Raw genomic sequence first — 19,938 nt, forward strand, 5'->3', positions numbered from 1 at the left:
AAGTCCTTCTCTGACAGGAACAATGTCCCCTTTTTCTTGGCATCTGCAACCCCCAATCTAGTTCCTGCTAAATGTCCACACTCTATAAGTACTTACTGAATGAGTAGTGCCATCAGATAAATGTTGAAACACAAGTTGATCATACATGGTCAATTGGGTAAGTTATTTTTTTGCTGTGTTTCATGTACAGAGGGAATTAAATATGCTTAGAGTTTCATTTAAGTAAAGGATACTTTGTCATCCCCTTTGAACAGGAAATCTTAACACAGTGGTGGGACTGAGGCTGTGCCTGAGGCGGCTATTTCTGCTCTGTCACTTTCTGCTGGTCTGTCTTCTAACTGGCCAAGGAGAATACCTGGTGTCAGGACTCCAACCAGCCAAATCAGTGCAAGGGTGAATGATAGTCATGCCTATAGCACACTGTGCCTTTAAAGATCACTGCGAAAAGATTCCCTTGAGCAAGCAGGTCACTTTGTCCTGTGGAACAAGCCTGCCTGACAGTTGAAAGGATGGAGTCCTAAGCACAGTGGGGTGCAGAGGCGGCAGGAGATGGAATGATCTGTGATCAGGCTAGTGGTCCTACTTGAACTCCTCATCTTTCTCTTCTCAGCACCTTCCTCGGATGCCATGCCCCGTGCTTCCTCTCCATCAGTCTGTCTCTCTCCTGTCTGAGCCAGTATTGGAGGGGATGCTTTGGACACCTTGTGTGCCTGGCTTGGTGAGGGGAAAGGCTACCTGGAAATGCTTGTTCATGCAATTGGCTCTAACGTTTGACAGGGAGGACCCTTTTCTGAGTGATGTCACTGCTTGCATCCTATCCGAACTTTAAGATGTGTTAAATTTTACTATTTTTATTAAATAAATGAACAACAACAACAAAAACAGCCTGTATTTTTCATGTAGTTTGGGGTGAGCATGGCTCTGACGGCAAACTACCTCAAAGAAATGAATACACACAAATAATGACCCTACAAAAGCAGACGGCATATCAAATGAGTACCTAGTGACCTTCCCTGACAAATATCAGGCCATGTGGCCATAAAGAAAGCTGAGCTCTGAAGAACTGATGCTTTTGAACTGTGGTGATGGAGGAGACTCTTGAGAGTCCCTTGGACTGCAAGGAGATCCAACCAGTCCATTCTGAAGGAGATCAGTCCTGAATATTCATTGGGAGGACTGATCTTGAAGCTGAAACTCCAATATTTTGGCCACCCGATGCAAAGAACTGACTCATTGGAAAAGACCCTGATGCTGGGAGGGATTGGGGGCAGGAAGAGAAGGGGACGACAAAGGATGAAATGGTTGGATGGCTTCACCCACTCAATGGACATGAGTTTGAGCAAGCTATGGGAGTTGGTGAGGGACAGGGAGGCCTGGCGTGCTGCAGTCCATGAGGTCGTAAAGTAGGACACGACTGAGCGACTGACCTGAACCGAACTAAATTTATGTGGCCTTCTGCACGGATCCTGGGCTTTACGGTTATATAGACCTACCTGAATTAGCCTCAAAATTCTGCAATTCTGCTAATTCATTTTGTAAAAGCCTGCTGAGTCTTGGCTTTGCCATTTGTAAAAAAAAAAAAAAAGTAATAATAGTACCCATCTTGCTTGAGGTTGTTCTTAGTATGAGATCGTATATGTGACACACGTATGAAACAGTACTTGATGTCGGTATGTAATGACCAAAGGTTAGACTCACATGGATTTTAATTTGTGGTTCCTCTGGAAATACTGGTTAGATACTGAACATAGGACTGGGTAATCTTCCCCATCCATATAACAATAGATGATTTAGCAAGCAGATCATATACTCAAGTTACATAATTGTTACCAACTTTCCACCGAATGTTAAAAATACTCAGTAAGTGCTACTCTGTAAATAGGGAATACTTGAAAGGGGCCTGAAAGCAGTAGAAGAATTCCATCTTGTTTTTCCTGCTGAAATGGAATTACCACTAACAACTTACCAGAGAAAACTTTCTTCAATTTTCATGCCTATTTTTTAAAGCAGAGTGCATTAATGGAATCACAACTCTGATAGACTCCTGATATATAAATTGCATTTTAAACATGATTGGTATCCTTTAGAGGCATCACTCAGTGAATCTAAGTGAATCTAAGACACTACTAAATTCACAGATTTTGAACAAAATAGGTACAGTTAATTTGTTGGCTAGATGGAAAGTTTTATTCTATTTTAAAAGAATACAGTGTCAACAAGGAAACTGAAGCATGTTTGCACTTTGGCGCAGACAGTGTTTATAGCTAAATATGGATTTTTAAAAATTAAATACTGGAATTCTAAAGAATCTTTACCTTTAGACATCTGAATTTTTAATCAATAAAGATGAACAACATCATTTCTGATATTCTGAAACAGAGGCTAAACAACCCTTCTTGGCTAAAAAACAGAGCCCATTCTAATATTGTATTACCTTTTTGATAATTCTTCCTTTGAAAAATTACAGTCTTTATTTTCATCTCTCTTTAATTTGTTTGGCCCATCGTGGCAATGAGCTTTTTTTTTTTTAACTATGTCCTTTAGCAAGACATTGCATATTTTAAGAAGAGCAATCTCATTTTTCCATGAACTTGATGTTGGTATCCTTTCAATTTCTAAACATGGCTCATAAATTCAATCAAATATTTATCTTTACCTTTTCTGGCTCATCAGATCGTGAGCATAAGAGCTCAGAGGAGTGGAATGGTGATGCCATGGCCATACGGCTATTTTATGTGGGAAGAGAGAGAATTTCTTGGCTGTTTTGTAAGTTTCTTGGTACATGGATTCAGCAATGAGTGCCTCCATGCTTACAGGGTAACTTCAGTCACATGGAAACAGCAATTCTCCGCACACTTTGGTTGTCATGTTGATTCAAATCCATATGCTTTCCCTTGTGAACGTATCTTCACAAATTCCCAAATGAAGCTATGAAGCAATTTGCCTTCAGAGTCCCCTGTTCTTCTAGACATTCCACAGTGTCTTCCTATTGTCACTGTGTGATCACCACCTGGCTATCAGATGCTCCAAAAGTAAGATTTCCTCAGTGCTTCACTCTACTGAATTTTTTCTTTGTTCCACCAAAGTGTATTATATAAAAGTCCTTAACTGGATAGAGTTTTATGATCCTTTTTCCCCTTATCCCCTCCTGAGAATGATGTGGAGCATGGAGGCAGACCTCTTAGCTTGTATTTGATTCTTCTGTCCTTCAGATTCCTCATTTGTTAAAAAGGGAGGGAAAAATGTATGTATCTTCTGAAGATTAGATAAATCCTACCTGTGAAGTTTTCAGAGAAATGTGGCAACCCCTTAAGAAGTGTTAAATACTCTTTCAAGGTAACACTGATAATCTAAAATAATAGTTTTCAGGGGAGTAATTTCTCAAGTCATAACTTTTTAGTGGCTCCCTGGTATCCTTTGAAGCATTTTAACTCTGAGTTATACCATGGAAATTTAATAATGAACCAGGTTAGTATTAATACAAGCCCATAAATCCTAGTCATACTAATGACTAGGAGAGAGTAGTTGAAGACCATATGATATAGTGAAGATATACTGGACTTCAAGTTTTTAAAGTCAGAGGTTCAGTTCTCAGATTTGCCACTTAAAATTGGCTTGGCTTTATAAGTTCTTTAACTTTTTGAACATAAATTTCCTTTAGTGTAAACTAGAGACTAGAGACTTCACTCTCACTTTTCACTTTCCTGCATTGGAGAAGGAAATGGCAACCCACTCCAGTGTTCTTGCCTGGAGAACCCCAGGGGCGGGGGAGCCTGGTGGGCTGCCGTCTATGGGGTCGCACAGAGTAGGACATGACTGAAACGACGCAGCAGCAGCAGCAGCGACTATATCATTTAGCAACAGTGATTTTTAGGTGGTACGTGATTTATGTTCAGTTGGTAAATATTCAACTTGGCTTCATTTCTGAACCTTGAATATCTAGTTGAATTCATGGGCAGACCATTGAGAGAGAAATAGCACCATTGTGATAACTCACTTTAAAGAAAAACCTGTGAAATTGAAAATTTCCTAAGAAACTGTGGTAACAACTAAATGATATTTTTTATTAATTAATTAATTAATTAATTAATTTTACTTTACAATTCTGTATTGGTTTTGCCATACATTGACATGAATCCACCACGGGTGTACATGCGTTCCCAAACCTGAACCCCCCTCCCACCCCCCTCCCCACAACATCTCTCTGGGTCATCCCCGTGTACCAGCTCCAAGCGTGCCATATCCTGCATCGGACATAGACTGGCAATTCGATTCTTACATGATATTATACATGTTTCAATGCCATTCTCCCAAATCATCTCACTCTCTCCCTCTCTCTCTGAGTCCAAAAGTCTGCTATACACATCTGTGTCTTTTTTTGCTGTCCTGCATACAGGGTCATCATTGCCATCTTTCTAAATTCCATAATGATATTTTTTAAAGCCAGAAAACAAACATCATCTGTAAAGTCCACTCAACAAAGGGAAACCATCTGAAAGTCATACCATTTCAGAAAAGGAAGGATTGACCATGCTACAGAGTTTGAACCAGCCTTCTCCTATGGCAGGATAATTTGTGCAGAAAACATATTATCTCTTCTATGCCTGTGTTTATTGTTCCAGTCATAATTAATGTGTCCCTATGGTTCATAAATTGAGTTTTTAATCATAGCCATTCTGTAACAGCGATGCATTAAGGTAGTCTATTAAAAAGTGTAGCTCAATTTTTCTTTTAGATAATAAAATAGAATTTTCCTCCACTTTCAATGGATGTTTTCCCATCCATAAATTTGATGAAATCCAGGGGCATAAATTTATTGTCAAAAATTTGAGCTCAGGAAAATCTGGGCTTATTGGCATCTTTCTGATGGTAGGGGTCATAAAGACTACCTAGTTTAAAGCTTCCATTTTCTAGATGACAAAATCCTGGGAAATTAAATAATCTGGCCAATCCCCAGACCCTGCCCTGAAATCTAGCCATACCTTCCCAACATCTCCTAGCTTCCTTTTAAGTTTGATGTATCATTAGAATTTCTGTTTTGTGTTGGGCCATTGATCAAGACCTGGGACATAGGTGTTTGTGGTTCACTGTCCACATAAATCCTTTCAAGTCTTGACTTTTCTTATATATAATTACTAAGGAGAGTCTTAAGGCTGGATGAAGCTGGATGTATCTTCATTTATTAAAATTAATAGATTTTCCTTTTGTAATTAACAATATCATGATATTGATCCAGTAGAATTCTTCTATTACCTACATGGAAAATTTTCACACACTGCCCTGCTTTGATCATTGGAATATGCTTAGTTTCCTAAAATCCTGGGCTTTTTCTTGGATCAAAGTGAAGTGCAAACTAGAAAACACACTGATACTCTTTTAAACTTCATATTTATAAAATGTGATATTTTTAATTGCCTCAAGTTGGGAATATTCTCTCTCTGCCCATCACCCCACCCCACCCCTCCACCATTTAGAATGTTTAGAAGACAGGAAACACCAAAGAGTACTTATAGGAAACATTGTGGATGGGATAAGACATTTTATAATCACTGAAAGAATTAAAACCAGAAAACAACCTGTAACTCAATTTGGGACATCCATTTCATGCCAGAAATTCGATAAGGAAGCTGTCATTCAACAATTTCATGCAAAACTGTGCCTGAGAAAATACAGCTTGTGTATTCAAAAGGCAGGTGATGCTATATCCTCCAGAAGTTAAGTAAGCTGTTCATGAAATGATTCCTGAAGTTATTCCTATATTTTTTAAGAACAAAGCAATCATGGGAGTAAAAAATTCCCAAGAATATGCGATAGCATTCCCTCCTGTTCTTCTAGCATTCCGCTCACTGCTTCTCAACCATCTACCAAGCTTCTCTTTCTGAATGAGCAGAGTTCCTTTCTCAGACAAGTGACTCACTGCATCTCTCGAGCTATGTCTCATACACATGCCGCGACCTTCAACTTTACTGATGAGCCCGAAATTCGTCTCTCCTGAGTTTCAGATCATTCTCTTCCTTCTCTTGGCAGCACAACACTCATCTTCTTTTTGTACGAATGATACTATCGTATTTTGTCCTCCTAGCTTCAACTCTCCAGACCAACCAGAAATCTGGGAGTTACCTGAGATTCCATACACCCCTGATCATGATAATTCTATATTCTAAGTATCTCTCCTGTCACTGCTGCTGCTGCTGCTGCTAAGTCGCTTCAGTCGTGTTCGACTCTGTGCGACCCCACAGACGGCAGCCCACCAGGCTCCGCCATCCCTGGGACTCTCCAGGTAAGAACACTGGAGTGGGTTGCCATTTCCTTCTCCAATGCAGGAAAGTGTAAAGTGAAAGTGAGGTTGCTCAGTCGTGTCCGATTCTTAGCGACCCCATGGACTGCAGCCCACCAGGCTCCTCCGTCCATGGGCTTTTCCAGGCAAGAGCACTGGAGTGGGGTGCTGTCGCCTTCTCCACTCCTGTCACTAGTTCCTTTCTATTCTTAAATTCTTAAAATCTTAGGTTCAACTCATCATCTCTAGACTGCTTCATTGCTCAAACTTAGGCAACTTTCCACTAGTCGATTGCTAGCCAACCCAAACTTCTATTACCATTAGGGTGATACTTATAAAATTTAATGTAAACCTGTAATTTCCCTAACTGAAAACCATCAGTGGCTTACTTTCTTCTGAATTGGTTGAAATGTATTAGTTTGTTAAATGATGCCTTTCAACCTCTTGGTTGATTAAGTAGCACATATGAATCTAAATTTACAAATTCAAATAACAAGAGATATTGCATTTCTGAATTTTCTTAAATGTACTTTAAACCTGTCTAAGCTTCCGTCCTTCCTGGCAAGTGGGAAAGTCATTTAGTAAACATGGACCGTATCACCTCAAGGTTATCCCAAAGTTCCCGGGAATTGCAGAATGCCCAAATCACGGACGTTCCTCTGGCCATGATTCATCTTGTCCTGGTCATCCCTGTGATGTCCAGCGTCTCAGCCAGCATGGTCTTTCAGTGGCTTTCTCACCGTAATCGCTCTTTGCTGTCCATCCCATGCTTGAGGCACAGGAGTCTTTGGTGAAGCTGACAGCTTCTGGGTCCGTGGCACAGTCATTACTGTCATCCTAAGATACTGACATGGAGAAGGCGATGGCACCCCACTCCAGTACTCTTGCCTGGAAAATCCCATGGATGGAGGAGCCTGGTAGGCTGCAGTCCATGGGGTCACTAAGAGTCGGCACGACTGAGTGACTTCACTTTCGATTTTCACTTTCATGCTTTGGAGAAGGAAATGGCAACCCACTCTAGTATTCTTGCCTGGAGAATCCCAGGGACAGGGGAGTCTGGTGGGCTGCCGTTTGTGGGGTCACACAGAGTTGGACATGACTGAAGCGACTTAGCAGCAGCAAGATACTGACAACCAGCTCTCATTATCTGTCTCAAGGAGTCTCTCTTCTTCCTCTCTCCTTGACTTCCAAAGCATGCTCCCCTTATGCTACTTTTCTTGGAACTAAACATATTTCTTTAATGCATTTATGGTCTTACCAAATGCAACAAGAGCCATCAACTTCTGACTGTTTTTCTTCCCTGGAAAGAAACAGTCTAGGCAAGGAGCAAGGAGCAGGTTACTTGCTTGATGTGCAGAAAAAGGTTAAGATGAAAAAAAAAAAAAAACCCCAGATATTCTGCATCACTGTAATTTCACACTTCTATGCATATTCTAGCCATTCCAGGTAACAGCTCTGTGCTCCTTGTCACCTCTGTCCCTTTGTGTGTGCTATGCCTTTCCTGTCCATATTTACCTGGACTTTCCTTTATAGCTTAGTTGAATTCTCACTTAAAATTGGTCTGGTCTAGGTTAAATAATAGAACATCCTATTTATACCTCTCATTCATCATTAACTCTCATTCATTCATTCAACATGAATGCATAGAGCAGCTGTTACATGTCAGAAATGGCGCTGGGCACTGATGATACTAAGGTGAACAAGAAAAATATATAGGTCTCTATAGAGTTTATGGTCTATCAGGAAGATAGATTTGAAAAAGTAATTGGCAAACAGAATGTGGAATACTTTTTAATAGGGGCAATTTAGTGTGCTAAAGCAGTATATTATAAGCGGATAAACCTAGTTTATTGGTCCCTGAGGCAGTAATGTTTAAGTGGATCCATAGAGCAGTCATCATACAATTTTTCAATTTTCCCTTTGTCCATCTTTTCCATTAGATTATGAGTTCTTCAAGGACCAACGCAAGACTTTTCATCTCTTTCATATTAAAAAAAAGCTGTTGTATATTGCAATGATGCAAGAGAAAGTCTATTTAAAAAACTATTTTATACTACTTAAATTTAATAGATATAATTTAGAAAAAAATATCAGGGAAGCCTTAAAATAATGTAAAAACAGGTCATTTTGCTTATAGAAATTATACACAGCTAACAAGTCTTAGTAAGAAACTACCCAAAGTTGACTTAAAAATCACTGACAGAAAAAACAAATCTGTTTTTGTAATTTCATTTGGAAATTTCACATCATTATCTTTTAAGTAATACTTTCAAAGAGCAATAAAACAGTATTCACTTTCAAAGATATAAAGCAAACAGACACATTCGTCTTTCATAATAACATCTTTTTAGGTTAGAAGGGATCTATAACTCAAAAGGTCAAATAGAAAATGTTAATGAAAATAAAATATAGTCAAATCAAACAAAATAAGAAAATAAACCAAGCTTTTCCTTCAGGCATTCCAAATCTGATTTAAATAGTATTCTCAGAAGATTAAAGCTGCTATTTGCTGAAATGTAGTCATGGTCTTATACTTACTTATCAATAATTCTCCTTTTTAACATAAGAATGTAGCATTCTTCCGTATACAATAATCTAAAATTATTTGTAAGGACTAATTTAAATGATCATTGAGAAGCTAATTTTTAAAACCTATACTTAACAAATAGGTTAAAAAACCTTATGAAATGAATAATTACGAGTATTTAATATAGAAAGCAATGGGTAATTTCAATACTAATGTCTTAGAACCAAATTACAGATATTTTAGTGGTGATTAAACAAATCTGTGATCATTCCTGTTTCAAAGCTGTAGGCATTAATTTAACTTGTTGCAAATCCAGACCTAGCACCCCACGTATTTGGGAGGTACTGTGCATCATTTAAAGGAGCCAAAGATGTTTCCGCAGAACAATGCCCACGTACATTCTAAGGTGTGCAATCTTGATTACAGAGTGATTCCTGGACTCGTGATACTCTCAACAACATAGCACCTCAGGAACATTGAAATACTCTTCATTTATGTGAAACTGTGTCATCTCTTCATTAGTTACCATGAAACATGTTCTTATTAACTGATCTTTCATTGGACAGGTCAAGGATAATTTGGGAAGCATTTTCTCCTAAAATTAAAAGTGTCCATTGCATAATCAAATAGCAATTTAACAGTAGAATTAATTTTTCACAGTTTTATGGAAAAGAAGATTATCATTAAAAACTATCTCCATTGTCTGCCGTGAATTGATTATTCCTCTCTCAGGGTCTCCAGGCTTTCATAAAGGTTTTAACGGTAGATTGGAAGGAATTTGTTGCCCACTTATGATGATGCTTCAAAAAAAAAGGTTCTTCAGAATGGATCAAAGGCTGTAATTTCCATGCCATTTCTGTTCAATTTTCTTTTCTCCTAATGTTTTCATTTTTGAAATGGCTATGATTGCAATCCAATTTTGCCCACACAGCACTGCATGCCTAAATGAACCATTTATCACAAACTCTCTGTCTTTTTGATGTTTGAGATTTTTATTTGCTTAGAAGTCTTTTTTTTGTCCCCATTAATGTTTACCATTCAAACTGCATTACAATTACCTTCAGTAATTACTACCTGTAGTGGCTTATATTATTCTATTCTCCAGATGTGGCATCAAAAGTTCCTATTTCAAACCAATTATATGTTAGTGCTGGAATTCACCACAACTGCACCATAATGATTCCTTTCTACATCCCTGAAAGATTGTAAATTTGAGTCATCCTGACTTAAAAATACTAAAACTTAAAAATTCCTAGGGTTGATATTTCATGAGAATCTCACAGATTTTCATGAACTCATTAGATGTAAGTTCCTTTCTATCAGTTGATATTTCTGAATTGTTGTGATATTGTAGCTACTAGTATATGGCATTGAGTCTAAGAAATATAGTTGACAAACTGTTGAATTTAAGGTCTTTTAATGTAGCTTAGCTTTACAAAGTCTACTTAAAATTGTCCAAACCTACATTATAATCATCACAATCAACAGTATAATAATAAACCCTTTTCCCCACTTTCAGCACTTACAAAGATAGAAGAAAAATCAGTTTGAATTTAGAGTAAAACAGGTATAGACCTTAAAGTATACACATTTCAGCTCCTTTCCTTGTTTTTTAATCTTCATGGAAATATACAATTAGAGGAACAGTTAAAGTATATTTGCTAAAGACCTGTGTTTTCTTTTCATGTACTTGGATAATAAAGACACAATTGTTAAGAATAAGTATAGAATTAGCTTAGATATGGAAGAGGAGAACAAATAGTAGGCAACAGTAATTTTTGGTAATGATTGTAAAGATTCTTCTTATAAGCTAATTTTATATTCTGGAGATTTATGTATTTTTTAAAAAGTAGATACTATGCTATTTAGTTTTTCTCTCTCCTTTACCTTGTGGACATATGCCACAATTAAAATTTTCAACCTCTCTGCCCTGGGTCAGATCTAATAACATTCAGAAAATATTTTCTGGTGAATTTCAATAGGTTCTGACCATTCTTCTACCTTATGACTCCGTAAGGCCATATTTTGAAGTTTATTAATTTCCTGAATTGCTGAAGTGGAGTCACCGATTGTCATTGGGGACATCTCCTACTAGGTTCTGTGGCACCATCTGTCATGGGCTTGGATTCAGAACCCAATTTAAATTCCAGCTCTTTCATAATCATCTGTGTGGTCCTGAGCAAATTATTAAACTTCTTTAAGCCTCAGTTTTATCTTCTATAAAGTGATAAAGATTACAGGAGATGGTATATGGAAAAGGTCTGGCACGTAGTTTATAATCTCTATGTGTTAGTTCTGATCATTCTAACAAACTGTTCTTATACCCAGGTTAACTTAATCCTCCTGTAACTTGCTTTGTACTTTTAAGTGTGTATATGGATCTGGGTATAAAGTGTCTTTGCTGAGAGTGTGCTCAGTCTCTCTGTGGGAATTTGTGGAGAGCTAGGATGTTGGTTAACGTATTGGGCTATAAATTCTCTTATCATTAAAAGTTCTTTAAGGTTTGAAGTGGTTTTTATTTGTTGTGGTGGTTGTTTCTGTAATGATTTTCTTTTCCCTTTCCCATAGGACCTAAAATGCTATATGCATAAAGAGAAGCAGTGTAGATAGCATAATTATATAAATCTTGACCTCTGGAGTCCAACTGTTTAAGTCTGAATCACTAGTTTTGTGATGTTTGGAAAGTTATTTAAATATTTTCTGTCTCTCTTTACTCACCTGCAAAGGAGATCTGTTGATAATGATGTCAATCTCATTGGATTTTTACCAAAAGTTTAATACATGAAAAGCATAAAAAATGATGATGCCATGTTGCACACTGTGAGCACACACACCTGTTACTTATTAATAATTCTTAAATCACTTACGTTCAGTGTGGCTAAATAGTACTTACCATAAACAAAATGATTTAAATGAACCCATTAAAATAAGCATTAAATATTTTTGATGAGTTCTGTGTAATTACATATTTAAAATTTGTGTAAAACAAAATAAGGTATATAAATTCATATTTTTTAAAAAAGTTAACATTCTAAATAAAGTTAGAAAAATAAACTTTTAATGAAGATGAGCAAAAGCCATATAGATTTAGAAAATTGGGTAATGTATTATTAGGCATGTATAGTACAAATTAGAGAATACTAAGTGAAATTGTTACCATCTAAAACATTTAAGGTAATGGGGAGATAAGGTCTTGATTTTTTTAAGAGTGGAGATTGTTCTGTAAAGTCAATTAATAAACTGAAGAAACAAATACTGAGAAAAGAATCTCCAAAATCCACAATGTAGAAGCCACAAGCAATTTGGGCACTGGAAAATATACAGAAAGAATAGCATAGTTGCTTGTAGTATTGAACTTGTTAAATATAGTACAGATATTGTCATTAAAAAAAAGATACGTAGTAAATTACATAGTAAACACTACATATGTTTCTTGAATAATAACTGTGACTAAAATTTTCCTATTTAATAAAGATATCTCCTATGAAACTTAAGTGTAAGGAATTACATTAGCCATTTTTTCAGTCTCCAGACATCAACTTTTGCAATGATGTTTAGCCAAAATGATGCATACTTGAGTTAATTGATCTGTTGTTTATTATTTTAGAAAGAGTCTGGCTATTATTTTCTCAATGCCAAGTCATTTTTTCTTCTTGAGGTATAGTTTAACTCACTCCTTCAGTTTCTATTTCCCTGCTGGGTACTTCTCCACTAAGAGAGTGGAGTTCCAATGGTGAGAAGTGACTCAGCTGGAAATCTAATACATTTTGTCCACCAATATCTTTTTTAAGAGTAGTACTGGAAAATCACTAGCCGTTCTTTAGATAGAGATTAATTAAAAAGTAAGCTCATATTGATATTTCTAGGCCATTCATAACCATGCAAGAAATACTAAAAGTGAAGATGTACAGAGATTACTTTATCAATTGCTTACACTAATGGACATTTTATCAGAATAAAATTGTATCCATCTTTTCATTCATTTCTTCACTTGTTCAATAAGTATTTACTGTATAACTATTAAATGCCATATACTATGCTAGACACATAGTAAGTGAGTTGAGATGGAGATTGGGTAGTAAACAAGATGTATAACTATTAATACTCCCTTCATAGAACCTACAGTTTAGTTGAAGACTCAGACATTACACAAATAATTACACAATTACCTTTGTAATGGATTACATGAAGGAAAAGTTTTATCAGAGTGTTAAAAGGATGAAATCCATGCAAAGTAACTTACAGGCGTGCTCATTAAGTAGGCTTATTTAAAAATCTAAAGTACGCATCTGGAAGTTGACATGGGAAGTTTGCTAAAGAAATATGGAATTGACATTGCAGTGGAAGGCTAGGGCACTTGCAAGAGAGGTTGTGACAAATGGTTCCAAGATGGTAAGCAACAAAGTAAGAAAAAGAAAGGATAATTGAAATGAAGAAATAAACACCAATAAAATCATATCCTCTGTGGCATGGCTTATACAAACATCTCTTTCAATGCTGTTAATAGAACTTCTGGTGATTCTTTGGGAACTTAGTTTTATTCTTTACCGTTTTGTGGCTAGCTTTTATACAGCAATGCCGAATCTGAGTTTAATTAAATCTCCACTGTTAATTGTTGTACGGATAAGTTTTGATTTACAAAGTTTCTCTGAAACTAAATTTTACTAAATTTTCTAGTTTACCTTCGAGGCTTAAGAAAGTTAATGCTTTTATTTCAACTTGCTGTGTGAGAATAGAATGCAATATAACATTTGTTGAGCAACAACCACACAAAACACTTGCTATGTGATTTTAGACACAAAACAGGCTTCTCTGACATGGTTTCAGCTCCAAAGGAGCTTTGACACAGTGTGCAATATGTGTGTACATTTGTGTTCAGGAGTCCTTCTTTTGCACACAGCTATCAGGATATGAAAAAACACAAGTGAGACTGAGAAGTATAGAAAATAAGTAAAATAAGGACTTGACCATACAATGAAATAAAATTCAATTGTCTTTTGAGGCAATCTAATTAAAAGTAGAAATTGCAAAACCTTACACTAATAAGCAATAGGGAATGTGAATATTATATTACAGGAGATAAATAAGCACTGGTGCTTTGATCAAAGAAGAACAATAAGTGAGAAAATCTTTAGGAAAGCATGAAGATTTAAAAAAATGACTAGGTTGGCCATCAGTATATGGAAGACTGAGGGGCAGAATTATAAAGCTTGGAAAGCTTGGAAGTACTCTGGGTCATAATTAAAAATAATAGAATGGAATGAATGAAAATATAAAATTTGGTCTATCAGGAAAGGTCTTTGACAGTAAAAGTTATTGATTATGAGAGTTTTTCAAGGGTAACAGAAGGAGCTTCATCACTGGGACCTTAGAAATGAACGCTGGACAAAACCAGTGGTGCAGGGTAGACAGTGGGCAAGCAGGTTTGATGACTTGTTAGGTTTTTAATTTTTGGTTTCTCTGACTTTATGATTTTTCTACATTGCATCATTTAAGTTATGACCAACAGTGTCCTCATTGCCTCTTGTAGCAGGAATTTATTTTTTACAATATATTTGCTTTTCCATGGGCATTTCTGTTTATCAAGTTTTGGGAAACACACACCTGGAACTTGAATTAATTTTTTAGATTTCATATCTAAGGCTCACGAATGATAGTCACGAGAGAAATGAATTGTAAAATAAGCCCAAGTAAAACTGGTTACAATTAGAGATATTAGTCCAATTTCATTTTGAACCAGTTCTGCAGATAATGTAAAGGCTCTCCTATTTTCAAGAGCTTTTATATTCCAGATACTGTACTATGGACCTTTATATGCATTATTTAGTTTAGGCCTCATTAATGTCCACCTGGGACTTCCCAGGTGGTGCTAGTGGTAAAGAAGCTGTCTACTAAGGCAAGAGACTTAAGAGACTTAAGTTTGATCCCTGGGTCAGGAAGATCTCCTGGAGAGGGGAATGGCATCCCACCCCAGTATTCTTGCCTGGATAATCCCATGGGCAGAGGAGTCTGGTGGGCTACAGTCCATGGGGTTGCAAAGAGTCAGACATGACTGAAGCAACTTAGTACCAGTAGTCCAATACCATGGAGTAAGGTAATGCTCTTATTTTCCTATATATGGAAGTGGAGGTTTAGAGATGTATTGATATCAAGGCTCTTGCTCTATGATGACTATAGGGAGAGGAGATTGTCCAGGGCAAAGTCAGGTTCTGATACTCTTGATTACTAAGAGTACCAAGCCCTGAATACAATCTGGGACTCTGACAGGACTGGAAAATTTAGTGCCTTCAGGCTACAGCTAAATGGGGTAGAAAAGTGTTTCTCATTTTGGTGGTGCAGGGAGACACAAGGGTACTTCCATCCTGGCAAGGTAAAAGAGAATTCCTCCTTGTTTAAAGTGAAATCCTATTGGAAGCTTATCCCACGGATAGTTTCTTGGGAGACAAGATTCTCAAAGCAAAACGAGCCAGGCTGTGAAGAGGGTGAAGGAGTATTCTAGCGTTCCCAGGGTTGGGTGAGCAGTTGTCATGACTCTCCAGGTTAGGGGTCTGGTGGAAAGATCACCTTCTAGTGCACAGTCATTTGTAGGTGGAATTACACCATGTGGACTGTGGATGTCTGGGGTCTGGGGAAGTGTGCTCACAGAGACTAGTCAGAAGCCTGCTTCCCTCATCTCAGTGTGGCCTGATAAGAGTGTTAAGGCAGGCTCTCTTGCCTAACAGGGAGTGTCTCATTAAGGAATGTCAGGGAAGAGACTGATGTCTGGGCCCCATATCTCTGTTCTCTGTATCACTGAGGTAGTGATACAGAGTCTGCTGTTGGATGGATTATCCTTGTTAACAGGTGTTATTGACTCTGCTTTCCTGTATGCTTTCAGAATTCAGGTGAAATAACTTGGGTGCCCTGTCTATTGCCTAGTTGCAATAATAGATAGCATACTTTATTGATAAAAATTGAGAAGGAATTTGATTTATAATAAGCAAAAGGAGCTAATTTTGGAGGAAAGGCTAGGTCAAAGAAACGATGATGGGTGTGAAATTAGCAGAAGTATATCATGCTCAAGTGTGGTGTGTTTTGTCTTCCATGACACCCCCCCCCCAAATTCCCCACTATGGTATTTCAGGAAATCCTGCAGCAATGTACAATTTCCCAATCATGACATGTAAATGCTTCTCCAAATTTGTCTTCTGGCAATATGTTAACAGTTACATCCAGAATTCAGACTTCAAACATTTGATTTTAGAGAGATCTTTAACCTGAGCTAACATACTCTTTGAACAGTAAACTATAGGCCTGTAATCAGTATTCTCTTCTGAAAAGAAGAGAAGTGAAAAGCAAAGGAGAAAAGGAAGGATATTCCCATTTGAATACAGAGTTCCAAAGAATAGCAAGGAGAGATAAGAAAGCCTTCCTCAGCGATCAATGCAAAGAAATAGAGGAAGACTAGACATCTCTTCAAGAAAATTAGACATACCAAGGGAACATTTCATGCAAAGATGAGCTCGATAAAGGATAGAAATGGTATGGACCTAACAGAAGCAGAAGATATTAAGAAGAGGTGGCAAGAATACACAGAAGGGCTGTACAAAAAAGATCTTCACGACCCAGATAATCACGATGGTGTGGTCACTCACCTAGAGCCAGACATCCTGGAATGTGAAGTCAAGTGGGCCTTAGGAAGCATCACTACGAACAAAGCTAGTGGAGGTGATGGAATTCCAGTTGAGCTATTTCAAATCCTAAAAGATGATGCTGTGCAAGTACTGCACTCAACATGCCAGCAAATTTGGAAAACTCAGCAGTGGCCACAGGACTGGAAAAGGTCAGGTTTCATTCCAATCCCAAAGAAAGGCAATGCCAAAGAATGCTCAGACTACCACACAATTGCACTCATCTCACATGCTAGTAAAGTAATGCTCAAAATTCTCCAAGCCAGGCTTCAGCAATACATAAACCGTGAACTTCCAGATGTTCAAGCTGGTTTTAGAAAAGGCAGAGGAACCAGAGATCAAATTGCCAACATCCGCTGGATAATTGAAAAAGCAAAAGAGTTCCAGAAAAACATCTATTTCTGTTTTATTGACTATGCCAAAGCCTTTGACTGTATGGATCACAAAAAACTGTGGAAAATTCTGAAAGAGATGGGAATATCAGACCACCTGACCTGCCTCTTCACAAACCTATATGCAGGTCAGGAAGCAACAGTTAGAGCTGTACATGGAACAACAGACTGGTTCCAAATAGGAAAAGGAATACGTCAAGGCTGTATCTTGTCACCCTGCTTATTTAACTTATGTGCAGAGTACATCATGAGAAATACTGGGCTGGAATCAAGACTGTTGGGAGAAATATCAAGAACCTCAGATATGCAGATGACACCACCCTTATGGCAGAAAGTGAAGAGGAGCTAAAAAGCCTCTTGATGAAAGTGAAAGAGGAGAGTGAAAAAGTTGGCTTAAAGCTCAACATTCTGAAAACGAATATCATGGCATCTGGTCCCATCACTTCATGGGAAATAGATGGGGAAACAGTGGAAACAGTGTCAGACTTTATTTTTTGGGCTCCAAAATCACTGCAGATGGTGGTTGCAGCCACGAAATTAAAAGACACTTACTCTTTGGAAGGAAACTTACAACCAACCTAGATAACATATTAAAAAGCAGAGACATTACTTTGCCAACAAATATCCGTCTAGTCAAGGCTATGGTTTTTCCAGTAGTCATGTATGGATGTGAGAGTTGGACTGTGAAGAAAGCTGAGTGCCGAAGAATTGATGCTTTTGAACTGTGGGGTTGGAGAAGACTCTTAAGCATCCTCTGGACTGCAAGGAGATCCAACCAGTCCATCCTAAAGGAGATCAGTCCTGGGTGTTCATTGGAAGGACTGATGCTGAAGCTGAAACTCCAGTACTTTGGCCACCTCATGTGAAGAGTTGACTCATTGGAAAAGACCCTGATGCTGGGAGGGATTTGGGGCAGGAGGAGAAGGGGATGACAGGATGAGATGGCTGAATGGCATCACCGACTCAATGCACATGAGTCTGAGTGAACTCCGGGAGTTGGTGATGGACAGGGAGGCCTGGCGTGCTGCGATTCATGGGGTCACAAAGAGTCGGGACACGACTGAGCGACTGAACTGAACTGAACTGAATCAGTATCTATGTAATGGAGTTATGTTAACTATATTTTTAAGGGAAAAAGTAGAGTAGTATTTTCCAAAGTTGCTTGAGCCCAACTCTTTTCCATTTGATCAGAATTTGTAATTTTTAATGAAAAAATGAGAAGCCTATTTTAAGGAATTTGAGAATGACTACTTGTTCTGATTTTGTTTTCAAAATAATACTCAAATAAGATTACTAGGTTATGGGTAAAGCATGACTGAAATCTGTAGCAGTGCAAAGTTTTATTTGATTTTCCTATTTGATTATGGCACCACTCCATCAGGGCTGAGCATCCACTGCTGCTGTGATTCAATGTTCCCAATAAAAATGACTGTTGAGTTCAGAATATTAAAGTTTTAATCCCTTTATATGCTGAAGAAAGACAAAACTTCAATATAACAAAGTGAGTGAAAATTTAAACTAATAAAAACTGACAGTGGGCACATTTACTCATGCTTACCTAAAAAAGGGGCTTAATAGATTATACTATCCATACAAGTGCTGCAAAGGGCAGCACTATAAAATTCTAAAGGTATTTTAATAAATTTCTTTTGAGTCTGCGTGTTATGTGTGTGTAAGTAATGCTTACTAGTACCGTTGTTCCTATGGTAACAATTCTAGCAACATGAAAAGACATTAATAAGATTGGCGCGTAATCCACTTTTGAAGTATCATCAGAGAAATCTATGTTACTTCTAGATCTAATCATTCATCTTTTCTTTCTTTTCTTTTTTTTTAAGAACAAGGTTTTCTCAAAACCATAGATCCATAGGTTACACAAAAACAATCTAGGGCTTGAAGTTCTTTCTGCTTCTCACTTGTCCAAGGACAACTTGAGTTTGACCTCTTATCTTAAAACCCACTTGAAGCATAGGAATATATCCTACCATGCCTACTGCAGTTTTCCGTAAGGAAAAATTATATTCCTCAAGCAATCTGAGGCTGACAAAAATCAAATAAATGATTCTCTGGTTCAGACCCTGGACCTTGGACTCATAACACAGGTACATTCAGCAATAAGTGATAAAACTCTGAAAAGAATTCCGGTACTCAAGTGAGTAAAACAGTGACAGTCATTTTAATTCTGCTTCTCAAGAGACAAATGAAAGTTCATATGAAATAGTGATCTGCTTACAGTGTCTTATTGCTCCTTATTTTACTAATGTTCATATTTGATTGATTAAATCTGTCTCCACCTCCAAGCATTTTGCCAAATGGAAACATTCTATTTCATCTATCTTAGTAAGTGTCTGCTTCCTGGCATGGGAGATCAATAAAAAGTCTTATTGCCAAGTCTTTCATGGTTGGTCTACATTGTAGGTTGATTTGGTTTTCTGGCCACATTTTCAGTATACTTAACTCAGCCAGCCACAGATTTATTTCCATCCTTAGTTCCCTCTGGAAAATGTACCTATGTAAGCCCTCTCATAAAAAGATGAATAATGTAAGTTTATCAAGCAGTAGCTAAGAAGAGTCTTAATTTCTCCATGATGTTTTCAGTGCTTCAGACTAGTAGAAATGAAGGTGAGCTGCTTACCTGGTACCACAGGGGCTGCTTTCAACTCTGGATAGATGTGCTGTGAGAGAGATATGGGTCCCCGGGTGCAACACTGACCTTGCTGTCTGTGTGTTCATCACTTGACAGAGATCCTTTCCCGAGATACCAAACTAGACCCAGCCACTCAGAATTATTGCCTGGACACTGCTTCTTCTCTGGCTCTCAGTAATTCTGCTCAGTCCTCACGCAAGACCGCTCCTCAAGCACCTTCAAGGACATTCCCTAAGAAACTGCATGCTGATTCTCTCTTTCAAACTGCTGCTAGCTGAGCTGGGTCCTGATGTGCTTTAGGAGCGTCCCTAAGAAAGAAACCCTAGTCAATGACACATACTGTTGAACCTAATGAATTATGCAGCCTAATGCCCTGTGTTCTTACAGCCCCATGATATTCCTGAGAAAGTATAGGAACAAAAAAG

General features: G+C 37.7%; 1 long non-coding RNA gene across 1 annotated transcript; it reads left to right on the forward strand.

Annotated features, from left to right (window-relative positions):
- Positions 1-1,605: 1,605 nt before the first annotated feature.
- On the forward strand, positions 1,606-18,854 carry LOC120858449. Its single transcript, XR_005719868.1, has 3 exons — positions 1,606-1,615; positions 16,782-16,784; positions 18,766-18,854. It is a non-coding gene; the product is annotated as an uncharacterized LOC120858449 (long non-coding RNA).
- Positions 18,855-19,938: the final 1,084 nt, after the last annotated feature.

Source organism: Oryx dammah, unplaced genomic scaffold, assembly GCF_014754425.2.
Source record: "Oryx dammah isolate SB20612 unplaced genomic scaffold, SCBI_Odam_1.1 HiC_scaffold_29, whole genome shotgun sequence".
Taxonomy (NCBI): Eukaryota; Metazoa; Chordata; class Mammalia; order Artiodactyla; family Bovidae; genus Oryx; species Oryx dammah.